The sequence below is a fragment of the Mya arenaria genome, chromosome 9, assembly GCF_026914265.1.
Source record: "Mya arenaria isolate MELC-2E11 chromosome 9, ASM2691426v1".
Taxonomy (NCBI): domain Eukaryota; kingdom Metazoa; phylum Mollusca; class Bivalvia; order Myida; family Myidae; genus Mya; species Mya arenaria.
In genome coordinates, this window is record NC_069130.1 from 9,544,961 (window position 1) to 9,572,254 (window position 27,294).

Consider the following 27,294-nt stretch of genomic DNA (forward strand, 5'->3'; position numbering starts at 1 on the left):
GCGCTTAGAGATTTAAATTTAATCAGGCAGAAGTCAATTACATTTCCCACATTCAGGAAACTAGCTGGGCAAAGAAGTTTGAAGGTAATCTTATTTAAGAAATTGTTTTCCAAGAAAAAAGCCTCTCATACAATTATTTTTTGAAATGGCCAAAAAATTGATGCTTTCCATGATGATGATGATGATGATGATGATGATGATGTTTGTTTTCATGATGAAGATGATGACGACGACGACGATGACGATGATGATGATGACAGTGATGATGATGATGATGATGATGATATTGTTGTTGTTGTTTATGATGATGCTGACTACAACAACAACGATGATAGTGATGACAAAGAAGATGATGATGATGCTGATGATGATGATGATGATAAAGATGACGATAACGACAATGATGACGATGACAATGATGATAATGATGATGACAGCAATGATGTAGGAGGTGGTGGTGATGATGAAGCTTTAATTATCATGTTATTACTGAAAGTAAGCATGGCAAGATTGATGACATGGTAATTGTGAATTCAGCATAGAAGCAAACTAATTGCCAACAAGAGTAGCAAATTTGTCAGTTCTAATTATACATTTCATAGACAATCAAGATTTCCAAAATCTTACCCAGGGTTTTATCATCATTGTCTTTATCATAATCCTCAATTCGCAGTTCAATTCTCATCTTTTTTCTAACCTTTTGCCACTTTTTGGACATTTAGACTCGATTTTCAACAAATCGTTCTCATTGAATTAGCTTATATATTCAATTAAACCGATTATTCACCATCATGTCCACACTTCCTAGAAATTATCGATTATTTAATCGGACCATCTTATCAACAAGCATGTCTTTCAATCGATTTTTTCAAATATTTTGTTCTTGGTTGTTATAAATTATATTTTAATCAAATTGATTGGCTGAAAATTAGTTGTTTTTTTCTTTCAATTTTCAAAAATTCACTCTGCATACTTCTAAATTTCTTGAAATTTATGAAATTTTGTTCAATGCATGTCGATTAGGTGGCCACAGTGACCGTAACATTTCTGGTTTAAGTTAGTGCTGAAAACGTGATTTTATTCCATGTCTGTATCCAATATTCCACAAATTACAATGATAATTCCAGAAATTCTTATTCGCTAGACTGTAACCTTCACCATGGAATTAATATGCTTCTAAGATGCCAAATTACAATTTCGAACCATAATTCCCCAAATCATAGTATTACCCATCGATCACCACCGAAATCACTCTCCATGCATCAAGGTTACAGGCCACCATATTCCAATTTCTAAAGCAGATGTCTGCAATTCCAATCAGTTATCCTTCCAAGTAAATTAAGAAACAGAACCCGATTGTATGCAGTCACTATATAATAATAACGATCAGGTTTTTTACTTTCATGTAAAGGTTATTCCAAAGGCCGTCTTATCATCAAACAGAACTATTTTCTTTCACGGAGACCCTGTTAGACATCATCAGCAGTGTTATTTGACTTTAAGCTGCAATTTACAAAAATAATTAAACCGTATTATTCATAATAAACATTAAGCCTACACCATTTCAAACAATCATTTCTCGGCACACATAAAAGCACCAGTTCTGTCTTGTGATCATATCATATTTTTCTGTCGTAACCTGGCAACACATTGACATTTTCACTTCTGAGCAGATATTTTGAATAGAATTATGGTTGTAACTAATAGTTTCTTTATGCTATTCATGTTTTATGATCCACTAAACCTGTGAACATACCTACTGCATGGAGAGTCTCAAAATTGGATGAAGGAATATTTAATAATAATGATGTGTGGCATAATGAGAAGTTAATCACTTCATCACTTCATTATGCAAGCACCTGCTACCCCAAGACCCCCCTCCCCCCCCCCCATTTTTTTTTTGTCTTGGTGAACATTTTATGTCAATATGTGTAAATAAATAATGCATAAATTACACCAAATTACACTTTTTTAGATTAGACATTAGTCAAAAGAGGCCCCTTATAGAATTCTTTATAGTATTCTTTTTCTCTCTGTGTGTGTGGTGTGTGTTTGTGTGTGTGTTTGTGTTTAAATTGATCTTTTTAAATATATGATTAATGGGAAACAGGCCTCAGCGCATTCTACCCTAAAAAAAAAGTTTGGGAGCAATAATATTATTGCTCGCAAACTGCCCTAGTTCATTGTGCCCGCAATTATGGTGTAGCTACACCTCAGAAGTTTAGACACCTCTGACTTGCAAGTGTGTATAATAATATTTTTGCAATTACCAGGTAAATGCATTAAAATGTCATAAAATGTTCTATCGCTATATAATCCCATCAACTCTTTCATAATAAAGATATTAAGTTATCATAACGCTACACATCGGTATTACTAAACATTATTCCACGTACAAGTTTGCGACTCTTTGCAGTAGGTATGTTCACATATTCTTTATATTATGACTTCGCTGTCAGAATGCATCATGGTATTTTCCAGGCTTGTAAAACGTAATGAATTGCACCAATTTCTACAATAGGAAAAAATCTTACAGACCTGCAATAGTTATTACACAACGAGAGTTCCGATGTCTTATCACTCAGGTTTCATATAGACGACCTTGGATGCTAATTTTTTTTTTAACTTTTTTTCCGCAAAATGCATTTCTTGGTACAGACTTTGGCCGCAATTCATAAAGAGTGCAGTATGAGTACAACAAAACTTACATTGACGTCTTCGCTGCCATCTAATCAATAATCGTAGGATATAATTGGTTATTCGAACAGATAAATCTGTGTAGTAGAAAAAGATCTAATTCCAAAGTTATAGCTGTATTCGTCAGTTCAAACATATTTTAATTGTTTTTGCATGCAAAACATTCAATTTTATTAGTAATAGTGACATAATATTAATTGAAATTCCTCATTTTACGACCTTTTGTATTACTGGCACCATTAAGCTTGCCTTTTCTAGTTGTTTTTTCCCATTATCCATTTTCATGGAATTTAATGGAAAGACTTTAAAAAAAAAATCTTTATAATTAAAGTTGAACTCATCGTGTTGTTCTGATAAAGTTTTCAGATCTTGCAATCTATAATGCACTTACAGCCCCCCCCCCCCCCCATTCTTTTACCTTCCAGGTGACCCTGCAGATTCCGGTGAATGCGGTGGTTTTGTCTTCCTGCCAAAAATAGCAGGGAATGGGCCTTACCTAGGGTCCCTGTGGTGCGGGGGATTTTTCCAGCAGTCTGTCCCCGCAGGGCAGAGATATTACCCAGGATTTGCTGGACCAAAAGTCAAATGCCCCATTACAATCGACTGTTGCATAAGAAACTAAATCTTATTGGGGAGGGATAATAGTGGCTGGTCCAGTCTTCAGAGGTCAAACATATCAGGTGACCAATAATTTGATTATATTTGAACTAAACAAAAGCACCTCATTGCATTAACTGAAGACCTTGGGCAGTATTCATAAAACTTCTTACGTCATTTCTTAACTTAAGTCACTTTCCTATTTTGAGTATCTCTTTAGTCATATGAAATAAAATAAAAAAATACTTTAATGTTAAAAACACTTATACATTACTTTTCATTTGACTTTGAGATTTTCTCAGAAATTGACTTCAAGTTAGGAAATGAGTTGAGAAGTTTTATGAATACCGCCCCTGGTGATTGGTCAATTTACTAATCTTATATCCATGTCAGCTGGATTTAACTACAAAATGTATGTCGGTTTAAGTAAACTAATAGTAAAGAACTAAACAATTCAACTGAACGGAAAACCAGGTGGTGTTTGCAGATCAAGATAATTTTCCTAATGTTCCTTTCAAATTGATTTATAACTGATAGAAGCACAGTTGCTAGAATATTCTAAACTAATCAGTGATATCGGTACATTACAAAATAGGCATTCTTTGCCATGAACCAAAACAAAAACAAAAAAAAACTGTGTAAATAAACTCAGGAAAAAAAACAAAAAAACTGTGTAAATAAACTCAGGAAAAAAAACAAAAAAACTGTGTAAATAAACTCAGGTTCCAATATTGGTATCGAAGTTTGTCTTTAATTAACTTAACATTGCGTTAGATGCTTATGTAACGAAAAAAACTAGAAAATACTTGGCCCCCCTTCAAGAGCTATGATGCAATATGAATTATGATCCCTAAGGCTCACAGAATCTAAACTGCCTTTTTTACGAGGCTATAAATTAGTCTGGTAATACTAGGCCAAGAAAAAAATGGAGCCAAGAAAAACACTGTAAATATGCTTTCCCTTGAACTGCATCGAAAAGCAATTATTGGTTATAGCTTCTTGCACAAAATCAACCTGATCAAATGTCAGCCCATCACAGAAGAGGTTGATGGTTCTTTAAGCCCGGCACCAGAGAATTTTAGCATTCCCATAGTCTTCTCTCGAAAAAGACATTAATGTAATTATACCGACACAAACGATTTTTTTTTTATATGATCTGTATTTATCTGTCTGTATTTTAACTTTTCTGAAAAATATTCTCCACTTTTTTTCAGTATAAATGAAGGAGAATTGAGCCTTAGTATTTTACAAATATTACAAAGCAGTCGTGAAAAAAATATCCATCTATTAATAATGCTTCTAAATTGTTTTGAACTGAACCAGACTTTTAATTATTTATTTTTTGAACATTTTTAGCATTAAAAAATTATAGTAAGTCATTTTCCAAAGTTCATTTTGCTGTTTATTTGACCTGCTTAGGTATCCTGTATTTCATGCAGGACTTTGTATAGTTTTCTGATAAAGTTTGTTAAGTTTATATTCTCTAGTTTTCGCCCTCTTACCTTGGATCGTTGGAAGGTTGACAAGATTTTCTAATTCTTCCCAGTTGTTGTGAATTTTCATCTTGATTAATGCCTCTATTGCACTATTTTCCATCTCAGTTTAAAATCACTTACAAGTGTTTAATCATTTATTTGCAATATGAAAGTCATTGAAACCATGACATTATTGATACATGAAAATTCAAAAAAATAATTTACTACCTAATCACTTAATTTTTTTCATCACTTTTATTTTCTGTATAATTTTTGGCTAAACAATTTTTCTTTATTTCCATTCTCAAACTTCCTTAAAATCAGATTAAATCCACCCAAAAAAGCAAGTTCTAAATTGAATATTATGTAACACAAAACCAGCATTTAAAAATTTGACACCAAAATATTAATACCACGCCTTCCCAATATAATTTTTCATTCAGCCGAAAGTTTACTGATACACATTATAATAAGGCTTTGTAAATCGTAGAGTACATCCCAAATTTCTCCTCTATCATTATGAGTTGAAAAATCGTGGCTGCAAACTTTCAGTTTAATCCTAAACATCCTGTACCTGACAATTTTAGATTTTCACATCATTTATTGCCAATTAATTTACAATACTGTTGACTGTGACCTCACCATACAGCTACCAAAATACCCAAACTACCATAAATGTTACAAGGGTCCAGGATTGTGATCAAACTATCATGTACCTTGAACCATTTCATCCAAATTTCTTTATTTTGTATACAAAAGTATATCATATACGACGATGATGATGATGATAATGATGATGGCGATAATGAGAATGAGGATGATGACAATGATGATAATGATGATAATGATGATGATGATGATGATGATGATGATGATGATGATGATGATGATGATGATGATGATGATGATAATGATGGTGATGATGATGATGATACCAATGATGATAACGATGAGGATGATCACAGTAACATTAACTGCAACTTTTAAACTGTAGCAAATGGGAAAACAGTTGGGAAATCTTAACTGTGACTCTGCCACTTCTAACATACGTAGCTGGTAAAATATTTACTGCCACCATTCAATAACGGTGACTATAAATTGTCAAAAGGCCTCAGAGATAAGAACTCAAGACCCAAAGTCCTTCAAACTAGTTATCGACAGTCCTTTGACTATTTCAACAAATGTTTATTACCACATTTTAATATCAGCTTAATGTGAAACATTTCTTTGAAAGTCTGTATGATGTCGGATTTCATAGTTATTAGACAAATACCTTGGTCTATTTTTGTGGAACTTGACATTTTGTTAGTTGATAAAGTTTAAACATTAATGACTGACCTCAAAGTACAATTATGCCTAAATATACCTGAAAATGAGTAATTAATATGTATATCTCTCAACTAGTTTTTTATACTTCTTTAAAACCACAAAAAATGGCTATGATCCTTCATTGGTGACTGTAACAAAGTTTAAACATCAATGCCAAATATTTTAACAAGGGAAGTAACTGACTATTTATCTTACAGAGCGATTTAGTTCTGCAACTTATTGTTTCAGACTGCATATGTTGGGATAATAAAAGGTCTGCAGAATGATGAATGGGAGGAAAATGGACACTAATAGCAACTATATCAGGTCTGTCTAAGCACTTTCTCGGACATGACATTTTCCTATAGGTCATCTGGTTTTGTTTTTACTTCACCAACATGCAATGCTTCGATCAACCCAAATAATTGATTTTTTGTAATATATCAAGGATCATTAAACTCTTTAACCTTACACGTTCAGATTAAAAAATATCAGCCTATATTAATTTATTTGTTTTCAATAATTAATTTTGTGGCCCCAAATTCCCTATTTAAAAAAGTGTTTAAATATTGCAAATATTTTTTATCTGTGCTTAAATCATATGCATTTTTTTCATCATTTAAGCTGCACTCGCACAGATATACCATTTTTACTACTTTTTTTATTTTTTGTTTTGGTAAGAGCAATGTTTTTATGGCTTAAACCGTTACAACCTATATTGTGCGCCTTTCATGTCTAAATAGATAACAAGAGCACCATGGAGCGAACCTCAATGCTCTTCTGTTTTTAGTGATGTAATTTCATTGAAACAAAGAGCATTACTGGGCAATTATTAAAGCCAGAGTTTAAAGGCCTGGTTTCAGGAATGTTTGGCATGACAAGCCCCTGCTGTGCGTCTCCTGCTCATTGTACTGTTGTCACAGTAGGGGCCAATTTTCCGTGTATTTGTTTATTGGTTTAGGGCCATTTTAGGTCCATTTCTATAATAAAAACCTCCAAAACTGTACAGCAGGATACTCTGATCAGAGATCTAATAAGAGAAATAGGCAGTTAGTTAGTTTTTTTTTTTTTTTTTTTTTTTTTTTTTTTTTTTTTTGGGGGGGGGGGGGGGGTCAATTAAAGAAGGATTAAACTAGGTCTTTAAGACCTTGTTGTACTTGGCATTGAGTCTGGGGATATCTTAAAAAGTTTAAAGTTATGGCCAAGTTTAATGCCCACGACACTGAAAATGACCCCATAGGCTATCATGTTACCTGACTTCTTTTCTTCGACAAACAGGCAAGGGAAAAGACATATCAGAACCGCCACATGAAACTCCCATTTAATACATCAGTGAGATGCTTATTAAGTCTTTTAGTGCGGAAATTATTCAGGAAGTTCAATGACTTCAAAGATAGCAGGGAGAAAAGCTATTAAAATGCTTATAATGTCTTTGCCCTTCGTCATTGTATGAATCTACTTTCCTGACCTATCTGCACTTCTATTCCAGCCTTACGTTTTGTTTCCTTTTTAATGCTGTCAACATCTTGACCTTTCCTGTTCTTCACTTATAGGCTCTCTTTTTATTTCTACATATCGTGAACTTAGTCTTATGTTGCATTTATATGACATGAAATATCCACAGGGTAAATTTACTCCACCTCAAGTCTTTGGAAAATTTGCCCCATGGGTGAATTTAACCCCATGGGACGAACTTGAGTTTATATACACATATTTGCCTCTGGGGATTAACATTTTCAAGAAATGAAATCACCTATCGGTTGATATTCAGCCAAAGTATAAAAACACACAAACTCGGTTTAACTTAAGAGTTATTTAGTGTTTATGCTTATGACCCCCTCCCCCCAAGATATCACTAGCAGACCGATTTACATGGAATTTTTTAGGATAAGTCTTTCATGAAAACAACTGCAAATCTCAAATAAGTCATTATGTGGTTTTATTTAGAACCTAATGCGCATTAGCTCTCCAGCTAGCATTGATGCGTTCACTGACACAATATAGAAATTATTTATTTATTATTTGCAATACTTAACTATTACCATGGCAGATCATATGTTGATTCAATGATTTAGAAAAGCAAAAACATAAACCATAACTACTTAACCCTTTACTTCATAGATACGCAATTTTACTTATCTATCCATAGCTTCATAGATACGGATCTTAACGTTTTATCCATAGCTTCATAGATACGTAATCCTACGTATTCGTAATGTAGGGGCATTTATTTTCATACCTGATGCTTGTTTATGCGCTATAAATTCATATTCATGAAGTATAAACATCGATAAATACAATGCACTAAAAAAAACACTATGTTACTATTTAAAGAATTTCGGAAAATCGCAAAATAAGGTCACTGGTATCAAAGATGCGTAAAACGTTGACTGCGCAGGTTTGTGGGCATTCCTGTCTCGTTTTCCTCGTGGAAATTTACACAATACTGCAAGTTATAATTAACTACCAATAATACAACTATATTTTATTGATCACGCGCCTGACGTCACAGGTCATGGTTCGAAAACGTGTCAAAATGTCGGCCATGTTGGATAAACAAAAAATCATCTGGCTTGTATAAACAAAAGGCCATAAATCATTATATGGGACATATGTGTCACTTCTGTTTCGCTAATCCGGTCATAAAAATGCGCATCTGCTTCTACAAATTGAAAGTAAGTACAAATGTGTTATAAAATAATGACTATCCCTATTGTTAAACTTTGACATGACCCAATTTAACATCGATCAGCTGTTGAAACACGTGTTTTCGAATACACAAGAATGCAATGTAGAGCTAATTTCTGCCCTTGTTAACTTCAGTTTAAAACAACATTCCTGAATAATGTCATTTATATTTCAGTGTTTGTCTGATGAATCGGAACATTCTGGCTTCAATTAAAATGAGTTTGAGACATTGAGTACGACGTCGAGAATTCAGACCTCGCCGTCACGCACACAAGGATACGAGCAATGAGGATTTTTAAAATCAAACCCAAATGACAATACATGGACATGCAATAAACGATATAAATTTAGTAAACAATAGCATGCAGGCCTCATTTAGTAGTTGAATAATAACTTTATTTGTTCATTGTAGTGTTAAATAACCGAAAATTATATGTACTGTGACTGTTGATCAACTTTTTTTTTCTTCTGTGTCATATATATAAATATACCGTGCTTCTTTGTTGTGAACTATTTTTTAATTCTGTCCATCTTTGTTTCAATTCAGGTTGCATTAAATGAATTATAAAAATATGTTGTTTATATAATATTTCGTGTTATGTTTGATAAATAAAAGTGTAATAAAAATTAATTTTCATCAAATTTGACATATTTTTCTGTTTGTTTATGAATATCATGCGGAAATAATTTAGATAACAAAATAAAATTTATATGACTGGATTGGAAATTTAATTCTCTATAAACTTTACATTGATGACTTATTGATTAAACCAAAAGAAATACTAAGAAAATAGGTTTGTAATACATTAGGGTTAAAATTCCAATAATATCAATAATCTCCTATGAAGTAGGGGTACTGATATGAACTGATAAGCCATGAACTGGCAGCCTGAAATGGCTTAGGTTTACATGAAGTAAAGGGTTAATGGGATACTGGGTGCCATTACCCTTTTAGCACTGGCTTAGCGGTTTTCCATATTTCCAGTAATCGCCATAATTATGTCATATTCAATTTGCAGAAAGTACCAAAAAATAAATAACTACAGAAAGGGAGATATCTTTCAACTGTCAATGTCAATAAACAAGGTCATTGTAAGTTAACGATGTAGATATACCAGTCAGCTCAAATATATTCATACCTTCCCTCTTCTTAGCTTCATATGCTAACTTTACGACTCTACAGTACATCAATTTTTAATGAACTTCGGGGATAAATATTGATATTAACTATACCTAAAAGGGAATGGTAGACTTTTTATATTCAAGTGAAACTCAGCATTTTCCTTTCTAGCAATATTTAGCTGCCTTATCAAATTCAACTGGTAAGTTCATTGATAAGTCAATATAATTTTTTATATATATAAAAAAAAACTTGAACAAGAAATACATGAAAAATGGGCACTCATATAAAAAAAGCTCATTCATGGTTTTACCACTATCTTTAAAATAAATGATAGATTATTTACAAACCAGCAGCAGTATATGAAAATCCATTTAAAGCATAAAAATACTTTTAACTTTTAAAGAAACTGAGAACATGTGTCCTCAAAAACTGTAGAAATGTCTGGGTCCAAAAGGTGGCAACAAATTACAACCAAAGAGAGCAAAATTATTTTTCTTATGTCTGAGTTTTCCTCCAAATCATGTGCTCCATCATCTGGGTCAACTAATTGGCACTGATAGTTGATGCTGAGAGGTTCAATTATGATGTATTAGCCCACATGGTGAGGAATAATGGCCCTTGTGTCATGATTCTCTAGGGCAAGAGGCAAAACTGACAGTTGTTTCCTCCCTGGACAATCTTGATACATTGTTCAACAATAACCTCCCTTGTTTATCTAGAAAAAGGGTTACAAAATTATCTCCCTTGATGATATGGACAAAATGGTTGAACATTTACCTCCCTGGATGATATTGACAAATTGGTTTAACAATTACCTCCCTTGATAATATGGATAAAATGGTTGAACAATTACCTCCCTTGGTGTTCTTGACAAAATGGTTGAACAATTACCTCCCTTGATGATCTTGATGAAATGGTTGAACAATTACCTCCCTTGATGATCTTGACAAAATGGTTGAACAATTACCTCCCTTGATGTTCTTAAGAATAGTTTTGCAACCAACACTGACTGCACCTATTTACACTTCCTAGATGCAGACAGCAGGTTTTACACTTAATACATGTATGATTTTGGACTTCAAGGAAAGTTTGAAGTTTAAATTTCCAGAGTATTTTCTATTCTTCATCAGAATTGAATCTCTCTGATAATCATTGTGTCCTGAATTGTAACAATGTACCTTAACAATTTGGACTGAAAATTAAGTGCAAAATAACTTATCTGAATCACTATAATGAGGCTATAATTCTTCTGTAATCTACATAATTAAATCTTGTCAATTTAATGGAACAGACTTAATAATTTTCAGCTCCATGTATTAAAAATATTCAAGGTCTGATAACATTTGTAATTTTGCTACTTGAATATCTTGAAATTATTTACTTTAAAATAGTTCGAAAAAAAGAAGAAATTATTACCATTGATATCATATCCCGAATCTAGGGAAAATCCACGCATCTGGCATATAGTTGTATGTCGCCGCGTCTTCACACCCATTCTAGGCATTATGGGTAATACTTCGCAAGTGTTCACAAAAAAAGTTCACAACTGTTCACAATATTATTCACAAATATCAAATTTTCACTCCCTACTGTTTCGTTTTTTCTGTTTAATTATCCAACTCCTAACATATTTGTTATTTCCAAAAAAATCACCAAATATGTATCCAAAGTGTTTATCATTAATCACATATCCAAATATCCACAGAGATTTTATATATTTCACAAAATATTGTGCCTCTTTTACAGTCAAAAGCTCTTAGTGCATATGATCGGGTATTTTCACCTAAAAGTGGCAAAACAAAAATAAAACAATTAGACAAGGATCTGTCTACAAAGATAACACTTTCCCCACAGAAATGTCTTCGAAACAATCTTATTGACAATATAAAGTGAATTTCTTCACGGATAAAACACATACTTAGCTGAAACATGTTGAATAATAAATGGCCAGCTAAGCCCAAAGCTTCACCAAACTAGAATCCCCAGACTTCTAAGGAGAATAATTACAACTGTTGGACTAAATGCAATCCAAGAAAATACTTTTCAATGCAAAACATTTCCTTTATTGACGAAACTGACACATTTGAGCAGAACATGACACATATGATTGGAAACTGACACATATGATCAAAAATAACACATTTTATCAGAAACTGACACTTAGGATCGGAAACTTACACATATGATCAGCACTTACACATATGATCGGCACTTACACATATGATCGGCACTTACACATATGATCAGAGCTGACAAATTTAAACGGAAACTTTCACATATGATCAGAGCTGACAAATTTAAACGGAAACTTACACATATGATCAGAGCTGACAAATTTAAACGGAAACTTACACATATGATCAGAGCTGACAAATTTAAACGGAAACTTTCACATATGATCAGAGCTGGCTCAATTAATCAGAAACTTACACATATGATCAGAGCTGACACATTTGATCAGAAAACACATATAAATAGAAACTGACAAATATGATCGGAACTGACACAATATTGATTGTGAAACACTGAAAGATATGATCAAAAACAATGTTTATTATAAGTAGAAATTAACACATTATCATATGATCAGAATTTGACACATATGAAATAAAACTGACATAAATATAAATCATAAAGAGCAGTCTGGAAATTTAACACTTTCTTCAATACCCACTTCAAATCGAAACACATTCCTGCAATGAGGAATCTGATATTATAGTAATTCCATGGTTTCTACTTATATAAGTAGCAGGCTCAGACAATGTTCCAGATCAGAAAAAGACGTATATCCCATAACTGGTGTCTGGTTGTCAGCTATAGCCATCAACAAGCGCTAGTTGACAAATTCCTCAGGACGGAAGATCAAGGCCACATCCCCTGACTACTCCCACATTATATAGTCTGGAATAACAGAAATTGCCCTGACGACTATTTAAATATTACAATTGTGACATCCACACTTTTAAGCCCACTGATCGACTATTTTTAAATTATTATTATCATAATAACAATAAACAAACATTGGCTTCATATCAATAAACACATTCTTCAATAAAATGTTATAATTCATAAAATTCACATCAATAATTCAAATATTGAATACCGCTTTTTGCTACAGTACACTCAACGAGTTAGACCCACTTTCCGTTTCCCTCCGCGGATTTTTGCTATCGCGGCCAACACAATGATTTTATCAACTGTCTGCTTTCCTCGGAGTTTGAATTTAAGGCCCTCCGAGGGTGATCAGTCGACCGAAGAATAACGAACTCGGCGTTCCTCGGAGGGGTTAACTCTGCGGACACTAGATAAGAATCTACGCTAAAGTTATATTTATTTTATTAAAATTTTCAACCGATTACGACGGCTGCAGTAAATTGCTTTTTATTATTTTTTCTCTGCCCGTTTTGCATGAAGTTAGCTTACCACAAGAATGCAGTCGTATTTCACTAGTTGCACATGTATCTTATAAACGTGTTTTTGCTAATGACTGATAAACACATTTCTTCCAAGAAATTCTAGGTTACACATTTTTGGAAAATCAGGAGGTCAAACACGTGTTCAAAGCGCATGGTTTTGAAGGCCTTCTTGCCTCGTTTTCTGTGGAAAATTCCATGAAACGTCATAGCTATTTTTAACCACCAATAATAAATAGTATATTCTACATTGTATTGATCACGCGCTTGACGTCAGAGGTCATGGTTCAGAATCATGTAAATAGTCGGCTGCTTTATGATGCAGTAACTTAGTGGATATACTTAAATGATTCAATGTTTATAATTCAAGACAATATTCAATTGGCGTTTACGGACATAAATACAAATTAAACGTTGGTACATATAAGAATCTTTTACACTTAACAATGTGGATAAGCATAAAAACTTTTAAACAAGAACGATTTCTTGCTTATCTGATTAGACTCGGAGTTCCGCCGCGGGATCATAAAATCGGACGATTCTCAATGCTATCGTTCATATTAAACTCGGCGGTAAGCCAGCCACTCGGAGGAACTCAGGGGGATTTTAGCGAGGGCAACAGTTTTACCCTCGGAGGAAACCCGCCATCATCGACTTTATCCCTTGGAGTGAGTGAGGAAAGTGGGTCCAACTCGTTAAGTGTACTGTATGAATATCTCAAAATCTTTCTAATTTTAAACAGAGTTAAAAATACAAAAGGATTCACTAGAAATGATCTTTATAAGCTTTTAGCTTCCAACAAAATTATTAAAATAAATATTTAAAATGAAATATATGTTGTCACTCATAAATTTTCATGAAGTAACTATGTTTAAACTAAAGAATTCACTTTTTAATACTTATAATTGGCATTCAATTTTTTAAAATATCCAAAACTCATGGATGTTTATACTCAGTTAATGAACTTAGTTCTCGGATGGTACCGTAATATACCAGAATAGTCATACCATGACATTTACTTCTTAAATTGCTCCACGGAGAATTAGTTCGCATACAGCCTTTCTAAACTGTATATATTTATTGCCGTAGTAGTTTTATTAAGGAAGAAAAGTACAATTTCCAACCTACATGATTTTATTTTGGGACTAAATGGTATCACAACCCTGTAATAGTAACATAATGACAGAAATAGCACCATCGTGACATTATTATCCACAATTGCTCGTCTTGTGTATCAGTCAAACTCTGTCTCCCGCCATGCAATGGCCGTAAAAACCTGGGACAATAATTTCTCCAACTGCATGCTCTCAGACAGGATTTGCATAATTTCATTTTCTCATCTTGCACTGAAGAAAGGTGCTTTGGAAATGCCAGCCACTGGAAATCTGTTGACACATATTTTTTCCCCGCAGGACCGACAAGAAATGCAGAAACTCCGCGCAGAAATATAAAGTACACCAAATGTTATCTGAAGATCTGGCCATATAATATGACCAAAGAGACTAAAAATTCCAAACAGTTTCTGTATAAATGGTTAAAATAAATCCTCCTCCCCCCCCCCCCCCCCCCCCCCCCCGTTCCCCTCCAACACACAGACAAATTCCCCACTTACAACAAAACTCTATTCAGTAACCAAGTTGTGTTGCTCACTAGTAATTAGAGTTCCTGCACATGTTCAATTCCCAGTTCGGTCATATTAACTCTCTGTTTCACTTTTTTTAACTGCTCTCTCAAACAACATGTCAAATGTTGAAAAAAAAAATGGCAATTTGAGAAACAGCCAGTTGAACCAAGAAAAGGAAAAATCCTTATTTGAAAACTGGGACCAATAATATCCTACTCCCCTATGATAACCGTTGTCAATTTATCAAAAATTCTTATTAAAAGTTCATCAAATTTCCAAACGCTTAGTTCCTAGTAACATGGAATTAAATGAAAACTAAAAGGCTTTGCAAAAAGCAGAGCATATAAGCACATGTACCAGTTAGTTTTTGCAGATGATCCGACTGTTTGAATTCTTGACAACACCACAAAGTATACAGCAGCAATATCCAACATAAATTTTTAATATCACCAATAACAAAAACACCATAAAATACTGTTTTACTGACTACACATTCCTGAATGGTCTATTGAGAACAATGATCTATTGAAAAACAGTTGTGAAAATGACCTATACCTTATTTCTTCTATTGACCTGCAAAATTCCCTTAGGGCCTTTACAATTGAAATCAGGGCAATAATGCTGTAGGTGTAGAAATTAATTGCACAATTTAGTCCCTTTTTGTGTGGTGTCAAAACAATGACCATTGTGAAGCATAAACCATATTTATCACATTATTTGCACTCTGTCAAGTACAGAAATCAGCCATAGTCCTTCAGTATTTGTTGTCTTGAAAGGTTATCTGCTGTTTTATCAAGTTAACTACAAGAATGGCTTAATTACCCTTGCTTTCATAACAAACATAATGTAATCAATGCATTAATGACCGCAAATTGATTATGCATTATTTTATTGAAATACACATTAAAAAATTACTGACTTCGTCTATTAATTAAGTGTCATTAAAATATGCATCACAAAAAACCTAACCGAACCTTCCTCTTCACTTTTTTTTTTTGACACCAGAATTAAAAAAAAAATCTGTCAATTTTTTCCATCCTTTTGGGCAATATATATTTCTTTTCCGCAGTCTCTTGTGATAGCGAGACACATAATTGTACTATTTTTTTATTTAGACAAAATGAAGATGGTTCTAAGTGAGACGAAGCTGAACTTCAAAAAAAGGAAAAAAGGTACCAAAAATCTCTTACAAAACAACAGTTTGGGTATGGCATAAGTGAGAAAATGCCTCTCCATGAACCCTACAGAAATCAATTGGTGTTTCAAATGTGAAAAATTAAAATTCATGTATATATGAAGAAACTTAAAGAATTCAAAAAGGAATGATTTAATCTTTGACGATCTCACCCAAGAGTTCATGGGTTAGATCTGCTGTATGCTGGGGATGCATTCTTGTTGCAATTAACCCAAAGTGGACTCCTGGTTTAAATGCTTACAAACCCTTTATGGTTCTTTATGCTAACATATATTCTTGATAACAAGGGCTCCCCACTTGCTTTCTGAATACAGTACATCTTCATTTTCCGTTCCAAAATCATGCCTATCAAATAATATTGATCTTTCATGCAGTATGCTTACCAAAATAATGCCAACTTTGCGTTTCTGCGTATCACTTACACTCTTCAATTTGAAATTCTTCTTTAAAAGCTCCTGAATAACACATAACAAAAAAAGGGGTCTAAGATTTATATAGAAATTAATAGTTGTTGGTTAACAGAGAGACTACGGTAAAGCATAATCCACTTGTTAAAGGATTATATTAGGTGGCCTTTTAAGAAATGACAAAAACTAATTGAAATTATGCACAACAATGGGAAACAGCTGTGTTGTTTTTACAAGGTAATCATGGGGATTTGAGAAAATCTTACTGAAAAAAACCTTGTCTTCAAACAAATTGACAACATAGCATTGTTACTTCTATCAATTATCCTGCACCTTTGTTAATTTACCCTACTTTTCATTGGTATGCATTAACTAAAGATATATATTAAGTATGGATTTAAGATATAAAATATGTCATCAGGATGAACTCTTAAATAAACCAATAAACAGTTATTTGAAAAAGCTTATGTATGATAAAAAAAACAGAACCATTGAATTTGTCTGTGTTACACAATCAGAACTTATCACACAGTTGACAAACAGCCAAAGCTAGCAGTGGAAGCCAAACCCAGCACCCTCTGATATGGACACCAATGACCTTACTACTGCCAAGACAATTTACTATGGCTTATCACCAAAATGAATGCATGCAACTTACTGAATAATTTAATGAAACCGTATGCAACCAAGAAAGCGACAGAGCCAACACCAATGCTTGTCTTTTGTTGTTTTTACCACTCAAACAAGGGTTGTTGTTTTTACCACTCAGACAAGGGTTGTTGTTTTTACCACTCAAACAAGGGTTGTTGTTTTTACCACTCAAACAAGGGTTGTTGTTTTTACCACTCAGACAAGGGTTGTTGTTTTTACCACTCAGACAAGGGTTGTTGTTTTTACCACTCAAACAAGGGTTGTTGTTTTACCCACTCAAACAAGGGTTGTTGTTTTTACCACTCAAACAAGGGTTGTTGTTTTTACCACTCAGACAAGGGTTGTTGTTTTTACCACTCAAACAAGGGTTGTTGTTTTTACCACTCAAACAAGGGTTGTTGTTTTTACCACTCAAACAAGGGTTGTTGTTTTTACCACTCAAACAAGAGTTGTTGTTTTTACCACTCAGACAAGGGTTGTTGTTTTTACCACTCAGACAAGGGTTGTTGTTTTTACCACTCAACCAAGGGTTGTTGTTTTACCCACTCAAACAAGGGTTGTTGTTTTTACCACTAAACAAGGGTTGTTGTTTTTACCACTCAAACAAGGGTTGTTGTTTTTACCACTCAAACAAGGGTTGTTTTTACCACTCAAACAAGGGTTGTTTTTACCACTCAAACAAGGGTTGTTTTTACCACTCAAACAAGGGATAAACAACTCAATTGTTATTAAAGGGACTAGACACAAGATGATTCAATTGCAAGAAATAGAAAAATGTCAAAACTTACTTACTGATGTATCAGAAATTGCTAACAACACTTGCACCTTTCACATTTTTTGCGCGTTTTTTTTAAGTCAAAATTTACTGGGAATGTCTACCACGTAAATCCCAGTCAGTTTAAAAGTAGAGTTGGTATATTTATCTGTACCCATAAACAAATATGATTTAAACTGGGAAAACATTATGCCCTATTTTTAAATGGGGAAACACTGAGAATTTTATTGAAACAACGACATGATTGTTGCTTTTATTATTTTAATCATATACAATGATGTATGTGTATTATTGGCACCCAAGTCTTGCTCACATTGAGAATTCTATGCTTGTTTGAGGAAATACTGTTTTTTCCGAATTTAGGACTATCTAGTGCCTAGTCCCTGTAATGCCATCTGCCTTGTAGTACAATGTGCACATATGTTGTCTCTGGCAACATGAACTCTAAAGTTGGTTGAAGTAACCTTGAATGTTTTCTGAGTTATGCATGGTTTAAGATTTTGCATAAGGGCAATGACAAATAAAATAATTGAGCTTAAACAAGTGTACAAACATAAAGATGCAGGAAACTGGCCTTGAACCTGATGAATAAAATCACAAAATGGAAACACAAGCATCCTGATGACCTTGAGAAAGGTCCCTTATCAATTACAAGGTCAAAGCTCAGCAAATTGTAAAAAGCTCAGAAACAATAGCTTAAGGCTTCTTAAAGCATGGTAATGAAAATGCAATGTAAAATAAACCATTTATGAATTACAAATTTCCACCTCAAATTTAGAAATTGTTGATTACCAAAATTTCTTAAATGACTCACTGATTGGTAATTTCCATCAGAACCACACCGCAACTGTAACTGCATGAGTATAATGTAATTTGTGCTGAGCTTTTTGTTGTCTTTAATTTATGGATATTAAATAGTTAAGTTTAATAACAAACAAATAAATTTAACCCAGACAACAGTCGTGAATATAATTGTAATATCCATGTGATTATTAGCTTCATGTTGATCTTTGATAATTGAGAAAAGGCCTAAGGTGTTTTAGCGTGTACATTTTTACAAAATATCATAAATATTTACAAATAAGTTAGTTAATTAAGTATTAAAAATAGATAACAACCATGTACAAATTAACGTGTCTTATCAACTGTAGACTGTGTAATTGCAAACTGTAAATCATCGAAGTAAAGAATTTTGTCATACACCGATACACGAAAACCGCAATAATTTAACTTGCAAGGAAATGTAAACATTACAAATTTATTTTTCAAATAAGATTGCGCAAGGTTAGAAAAAAAACCTAATAATCCATTCAAAGACACAAATAAAGAACAATTTCACTTCAATTTCCAAAGTATCACGATGCATTTATATATTTTTTTTCTTTTTTACTTAAAAAATGCCAATCCAAGAAGCCCACAAGATTATACAAATTCACTGCTCAATTTTCCATATATGAGCAAATCTTCCTCTGCGCACTTTAATCCAAATCCCCTGTATGTGATCCACTGGCCGTATATCAAAGAGCAGTCTACGATTTTGAAAAATGTTTCTTTTCGCTCCAATACATGAAACCGCCTCGTTTATATTCCTTATATTCCCCGAGTCCCGCGCAATGATAACCTTTAACAAAACATCGATCAAAGAGACGAGAAAGATTGGGAGAAATTCAACAACTATCTCGTCACTCAAAAGAAGCTGATTCAATCTTTAAGACTACAAGATTCCCTGTCTTTTACGACAGTCAAAAGCAATTTGGCTGTTGCCCGAGATGCAAATAGCTAAATCTCAGTTATTAGCTGTATAAAGTCGCTCAGTACGAATAACAGTAATCTCATTTCTTCTTATCTGTGTTTTGCCTTGTTAGCATGAACAAGTCTAAAAATTAATTGCACATATATGATTCCTTTTCAGGATGCAAAGAACTTATAAGGTCAAGGAAGACATGATATATCCATTTTTGCGCTTATTTAAGAGATGAAGTACAATTTTAAGGACTGTTGCAAGATCGTCCTATCTGTTTCCGAAAAAAAAAACAGTTAAATTATTCTTGCCACTAGTCATCAAAAATATTCATTATCAGCACAGAAGCCCTGATATCAAATTATAAAAATCTCTTATCTTTTCCTGTTGCAAATTTGACGGAAAAGACTATCTCCTAAGTCTCTGATGATCACGACCATATCATTTCTGATGAAATGACAAGAAATGGACACTTCAAAAGGTCGTAAGGTTAATAAAGGAAGCCTAGTAAGAGTCTGCAGAACTTGCAAAAATATAACTGTCTAGCCAGAATTTAATTTATTTGGATGTTTAAAGAGACTCACTCATGGTTTATAAAATGCACTTTTCACGAAAAAAAATGTGTTGCAAATCTAAAGATTAGAAGTGTTAAATTTAAGAAACTGACAGCTGGACCCATATATGCATCAACAAATGCTGACATTTGCTAAAAATTGTCATTGAAAGACAACAAATTTGAAACAAATGTTAGCAATGTGATTTGCCAATGTGTTGTTGTTGAATGATTGGTTGATCACATTATCATGTGATGTTACCAATGCTGTGATAAAATGTTAAAATATCCAACTAATGTAAGGTATCGGTTTGCTATTTTTTACCTGACAATATACCAGCGTGTGTTCGCTCCACATTAAAACCGAAATATTTGTTAATACTTTATTTTTTTTTTTTTTTTTGTAATTTTGGTTATTATAAAATTAAGTGTTTTCAGATGCATTTTTGGAAAAAATAATTTTTGGTCCAAAAAGATAGGCCACTTAGAATGTGCCTTTAAACTCAATGTTCTTTAAAGTCCCAATAAGCCATACAATCCCGAAAAAAAACCCCATATTTCTAGCAAAAAAGGAATTAATTTCTAAAGTAATGACATAAATTAGGTTATTGGATTGAGTTTAAGGTACACACAATTTATCAAGGTATTATACATAATGTAGCTTCATAAATAACTTTGGGTCATGAATATATGGCCAAAGTTGGTTAAAAAGTAGGGGAAGGGAACAGAATGTGATCATATCAATAATCCTTTGACTTGATTCAATTGGCAATTGGCTCAGTGTAATCTCCATAGACATGGATTACTTAGAAAAAGTGGAACATTTCTTGATGTAAAGAGCACATTCATTCAGGAATCTGTGCCATCATCTGAAATCACTGGAATATCAATATCCTGGAATATCAATATATGACACAAAGAAATATTTCTTCAGAATGATTGGTAGCCATTATAATCTTGCAGAAATGTAAGGATCTTGTCTCTGTTAAGGAAATATAATTGGAAAATTCCCATGATTTGCTTTGCTATCAAAAATTCCCTTGATTTGTTTTGGTGTTCGAAATTCACTTTATTTGTTTTGGCATTAGAAATTCCCTTGATTAGTTTTGGTACCAGAAATTCCCTTGATTTGATATCAGAAATTCCCCTGATATGTTTTGGTATTGGAAATTCCCTTGATTTGATTTACTAATGGAAATCCCCCTGATTTGTTTTGGTATCAAAAATTCCCTTGATTAGTTTTGGTATTGTAAATTCCCTTGATTTTATTTACTATTGGAAATCGCCCTGATTTGTTTTGGTATAAGTAATTCCCTTGATTTGTTTTGGTATTGGAAAATCTCTTGGTTAATTTTGGTATTGGTAATTCCCTTGATTTGTTTTGGTATTGGTAATTCCCTTGATTTGTTTTGGTATTGGAAAATTTCTTGGTTTGTTTTGGTATTGGTAATTCCCTTGATTTGTTTTGGCATTGGAAAATTTCTTGGTTTGTTTTTGTATTGGTAATTCCCTTGATTTGTTTTTGGTATTGGAAATTCCCTTGATTTGTTTTTGGTATTGGAAATTCCCTTCATGATTTGTTTTGGTATTGGTAATTCCCTTGATTTGTTTTGTTATTGGTAATTCCTTGATTTGTTTTGTTATTGGAAATTCCTTTGATTAAATTTATTATTGCAAAATCCCTTAATTGTTTTGGTATGTGATATTCCCTTCATTTGTCTTGATATCTGAAGTTCCATTGATTTGTCCTTGTGTATGAAATTCCCTTGATTTGTCCTAGTGTATGAAATTCCATTGATTTGTCCTAGTGTATGAAACTCCCTTGATTTGTCCTAGTGTATGAAACTCCCTTGATTTGTCCTAGTGTATGAAACTCCCTTGATTTGTCCTAATGTATGAAATTCTCTGGATTTGTCCTAGTGTATGAAACTCCCTTGATTTGTCCTAATGTATGAAATTCTCTGGATTTGTCCTAATGTATGAAATTCTCTGGATTTGTCCTAGTGTATGAAACTCCCTGGATTTGTCCTAGTGTATGAAACTCCCTTGATTTGTCCTAGTGTATGAAACTCCCTGGATTTGTCCTAGTGTATGGAATTCCCTGGATTTGTCCTAGTGTATGAAACTCCCTTGATTTGTCCTAGTGTATGAAACTCCCTTGATTTGTCCTAGTGTATGAAACTCCCTTGATTTGTCCTAATGTATGAAATTCTCTGGATTTGTCCTAGTGTATGAAACTCCCTTGATTTGTCCTAATGTATGAAATTCTCTGGATTTGTCCTAGTGTATGAAACTCCCTTGATTTGTCCTAGTGTATGGAATTCCCTGGATTTGTCCTAGTGTATGAAACTCCCTTGATTTGTCCTAGTGTATGGAATTCCCTGGATTTGTCCTAGTGTATGAAATTCCCTTGATTTGTCCTAGTGTATGAAATTCCCTTGATTTGTCCTAGTGTATGAAACTCCCTTGATTTGTCCTAGTGTATGAAACTCCATTGACTTGTCCTAGTGTATGAAACTCCCTTGATTTGTCCTAGTGTATGAAATTCTCTGGATTTGTCCTAGTGTATGAAATTCCCTTGATTTGTTCTAGTGTATGAAACTCCCTTGATTTGTCCTAGTGTATGAAACTCCCTTGATTTGTCCTAGTGTATGAAACTCCCTTGATTTGTCCTAGTGTATGAAATCCCCGGATTTGTCCTAGTGTATGAAAGTCGCTTGATTTGTCCTAATGTATGAAAAAAATCCCTTGAGTTGGCCCACTGCATAAAACTCCCTTGATTTGTCCTTATGTGTAAAATTCCCTTGATTTGTCCTTATGTATGAAATTCCCTTGATTAATATCCTAAGTGTATGAAATTCCCTTGATTAATATCCTAAGTGTATGAAATTCCCTTGAATTGTCCTAAGTAAATGAAAATCCTTTGATTTGCCTTAGTGTATGAAATTCCCTTGAATTGTCTTGGTATCAAATATTCCCTCAATTTAATCAAATATTGTGTTGATATTAATCAAAAACATGAAAAATGACTTTTCGTTTTGAACCAGATTGTTGGACAAATTTATCAACTTACCACTTAAAACAACATACTCCCGCTGAATTAAATAGTCAGTATCCAATAAATGTGTATATTCATCCATTATGGAACGATTTTCTTCAAGATATTTGTCTTAAATATCTTACAACAATAATCACACTATGAAATACAAGATATAATTTAATGTCATCATAAATCATTCATTATGAGTCACCTGGTATTCAGTTTCTTGGAAACAATTTCATCCCATAAAAGATGCAAATATCATCAAGGATTAGAATCAATAAGCCGCCGCGCCATTTGGTCGAGTGTTAACAGTTTTATAATTAATAATATGTGAATGTATGGCGAATATCATGACAAAAAAAGGCAGCAAAAATAATAAAGCAAAGATATTGACAATTTATAAACGTAGCTATAGACTTAAGTATCACTTATTTATATTTGTAAAAAATACATCCTGTCCATAGCATAGCAGAGATATTTTTTAAATCGGTCAAAAACTTCCTTTTTTTCTCACCTGAGGAAGAGGGCTGGAGCCTTTTTGATTGGCCTGGAAATTAGTGTCTTTGAGGAAAATTGAGAATTCTAAGTTAAATTGGCTTTGAAATTAACAAAAATGCTTAAAAAAAGACAAAAAAAAATTGTTGAAGTTTGTTTCTTGAAAAATTGCCCAATTCTTCCAAACAAAAATAACTTGAGGTCTAAAACTCACAAAAATTGGGAATTTTATTTTCATGTTTTGAGCATTAAACAGAACAAAACCCACTGTCTTCCGAGGCAACACATTTTATAAAGTCAAACATTTATTGTGTCTTTAATTAATATGAAAAAAATGCTTCCACCTTAAACCTTAAATTCTGAAATAATTAATCTAATCTTGAGAGTTCACGTTAAATCAAAAGTACACAGCCATACAAAAGAAGAAGTTTGATACAGTTCAAACATAAACAATGGCGACATGGGTGGAATTGTTTGACAGAAGGATTTGGTTTTGTTTACAAGTTTAAAAGCTCCACGATCACACTGACCGGTTACTGGACACTATATTGACATGCCTGTCCTTATACAAAGACATAGTTTTCTATTATTAATTTCGTCCATGGGTTCACAGCAATTCATACACTGGGCTTGGCTGTTACCTATCAAGTTATAAAATATTCAGTACATTTGGTAACATATTATCAAACACATGAAGAGGTCTGACTTATTGATGAGGATTATCCGAGATAAAACTATGTCTTATTACCCAAACATGTAGAGATCAGACTTATTGATCAGAATGATCTGCTATAAAACTTATCTTCAAGTAAAAATCACAGTTAATGCTCTTTTCTTAGTATTACAAACAGCAATTCTGATTTTTTTTTCTCATGTTTTTTTTCACATGTTCTTTTTATCCCATGGAGTAAAAATTGTCAAAACTCAATTCTTCATTACAATTTGAAGTGAGAGCGAGAAGGCTCCGTGTTTTGCTTCTGTTTCAAATGTCAGTTAGAACTTTTTTTCTATCATCTTCTCAAAAAATCTTACAGACTCTTACATAGGACAGTCATATATGCATGCATGTGCAGCTATTACTCAGTCCCCCCTCCCCTTCCCCCTCCCCCCTTCTTCTTCCTTCTATTAAAGTTGCAAATGGAGTAATATTATTATAATAATTTATATATCTATACGCTTAAAGTTGTATCATTTTTGTAAGTATACGCAATATAAATATGGGTACGATCTATGCCAAAATCAAGGGACTAAACTGACATAATACTTGATTAATATAACCAACCTGATATGAATATTCATAACTGTTTAACCAATGGAGACATTAACTGCGGTCACATGATATCCTTGGATAAACAAATAAACGTTTACTTCAGGATTCAATTTAGGTAATTATCGAGAAATGGTCTTAAATCTGATTAAGCGTCATGTCAGTTCCAGGTGATCAGAGTACGAAGACCTCATAATATTAGTCAGTTGTTTTTCTTGACTGATAAAGTACAATTACTAATAACAATCATGCTGATGCTGTTCATAAATATGCTTATATAGTCAATATTTAGTCATTTTTTTTGTTAATTGTTTATTTTTGTAATAAATATGCATTGAATCACTTAAAAACACAATATTGTAAATGCATATCGACATGGGCCATGGCCTTTTTGAGTTTTTGTAAATAATTCCTGAATCTTGATTCTTGAATCTTTAAACTTATTTGGGAAAGGGGCCGTAACTGATGCTGGTATCACTCGTGGTTCCATCCCTTCACATGTTTTATAATTAATTATTTGTCTCAAATACTATATAAACCTGTTCATGTTGTTTTTTATATTTTCAGTGTATTTTAACATTCATGCAATAAAATATTATCAATTAAAAAAAACAAAAACTAATCAGTTTATGGGCCCATGCAGATTGAAATAAAAAGGAAACTTAAACTATTTTAGAGGGGGCGCATGCCGGGTGTGCCCCCTCTAAATCCACTAGTGTAATGTAAACCCATTTATATAATAGTGTCTGTCAAAACATATGCAAAGAATAAATCAAACAACAAGTTTCATATCTTTCAAATTTAAAACTGTAAATACAATTACCCTTTTTCCGGTGCCTTGAATGAACAAAACTTGGTCCAGAAAAGTCCACAAACATTTTCTTTACTTCTTCGTATTTAGTCTTCACAGATTGTCATAAATATTCCACTTTATATATAACACTTTATCTTTTGAATAAATACCATTGCATAAATAAACATGAATATATATTTACATAGAAGGATTGAAATGATATACTGTTTTATAAGTTTAAATAAACTGTCTGGTCTGTTCATCATAAATTATGAAATTTTATTTTAATATCATTGGTAGTCTACATTGTGAAATGACACATAATAATACTTCCATTCAGGCCAAAAATAGACAATACTTGTTTCCTCTCTCTCGACTTACCCTAAAAACACCTGACTCATAAATATCATTGTTAAATGATTGCAGAAATATTTTTTTATTTAGTACAAGCCAGCTTAGAAAGGAAAAAATTGTTTCAACAGCACTACCCTTCTCAAAAGCAGAACATATGCACATATGACAAAGAAAAATTCTAGCCACATTTATAAGCGCAAAGTAATAGTTTAAGCCCGGAATTATAGATATTCTGTTTTTTCCAACCTAATCCTCCAGTACAAACAAAATTAAACTGTTGTAATATACACACGTTACTTTGGAAACAATAGAGTCATTGGACTGTTACATGAATTTCAATAGCTCGAAATTCAAATTTTATTTGTACCGGCATGGGAAAACCCAGTTACGGTAATTCCGGGCTATATATATTATAGCAGTATGTTTTCTTTTGTGCATCAGACCAAGTTAAAAAAATAAATAAAAAAAATATGGACCTATTAATGCCTACATGTACATAAGTTTGTTCTCTATTCTAGAAAATATTATAAATGAAACAACTTATCAACTATTATAGATATCAATTTATAATCAACCGATACAAAATCTACTTTCGTCGTGAAAAGGAAACTAAGAATGTTTTTAGTTTGGCCTAATTTGAATTATTTACAGTAGGTTACAAAGTTTAATGATTGTTCTGTCTTAGTCTGGCTGTATGATGGATTTATGACTTAAGTTGTTAGCTTGAGGGTATATTATTTAGTTAACTCACTCATTATATAATGGGCTGGTTTAAAATAAATAAATATAAATTACCTCCCTTTAGAAATGATGTTACCTCCCTTTGTTTCATTTTCAAACTATTTAATAAAATTGTAGATGAATAACTTACATACAAGTTTTCCAATTTAATAATAAAACTTACAAGTTCACTATTTTATTTCCTTTACCAGTACTGTTACACCTAAACTAAATTACCTCCCTTTAGAAATGATAATATTACCTCCCTTTGTTTCATTATTAAACTATTTAATAAAATTATAGATTAATAATTTACATACAAGTTTTCCAATTCATTAATAAAACATTCAAGTTTTCTTTCTAATTTTATTTGGC

General features: G+C 32.8%; 1 protein-coding gene across 1 annotated transcript in view; it reads right to left on the bottom strand.

The window, feature by feature from the left end:
• LOC128246834 (uncharacterized) overlaps positions 1-27,294 on the bottom strand; it is a 114,388-nt gene that overhangs the window by 39,249 nt on the left and 47,845 nt on the right.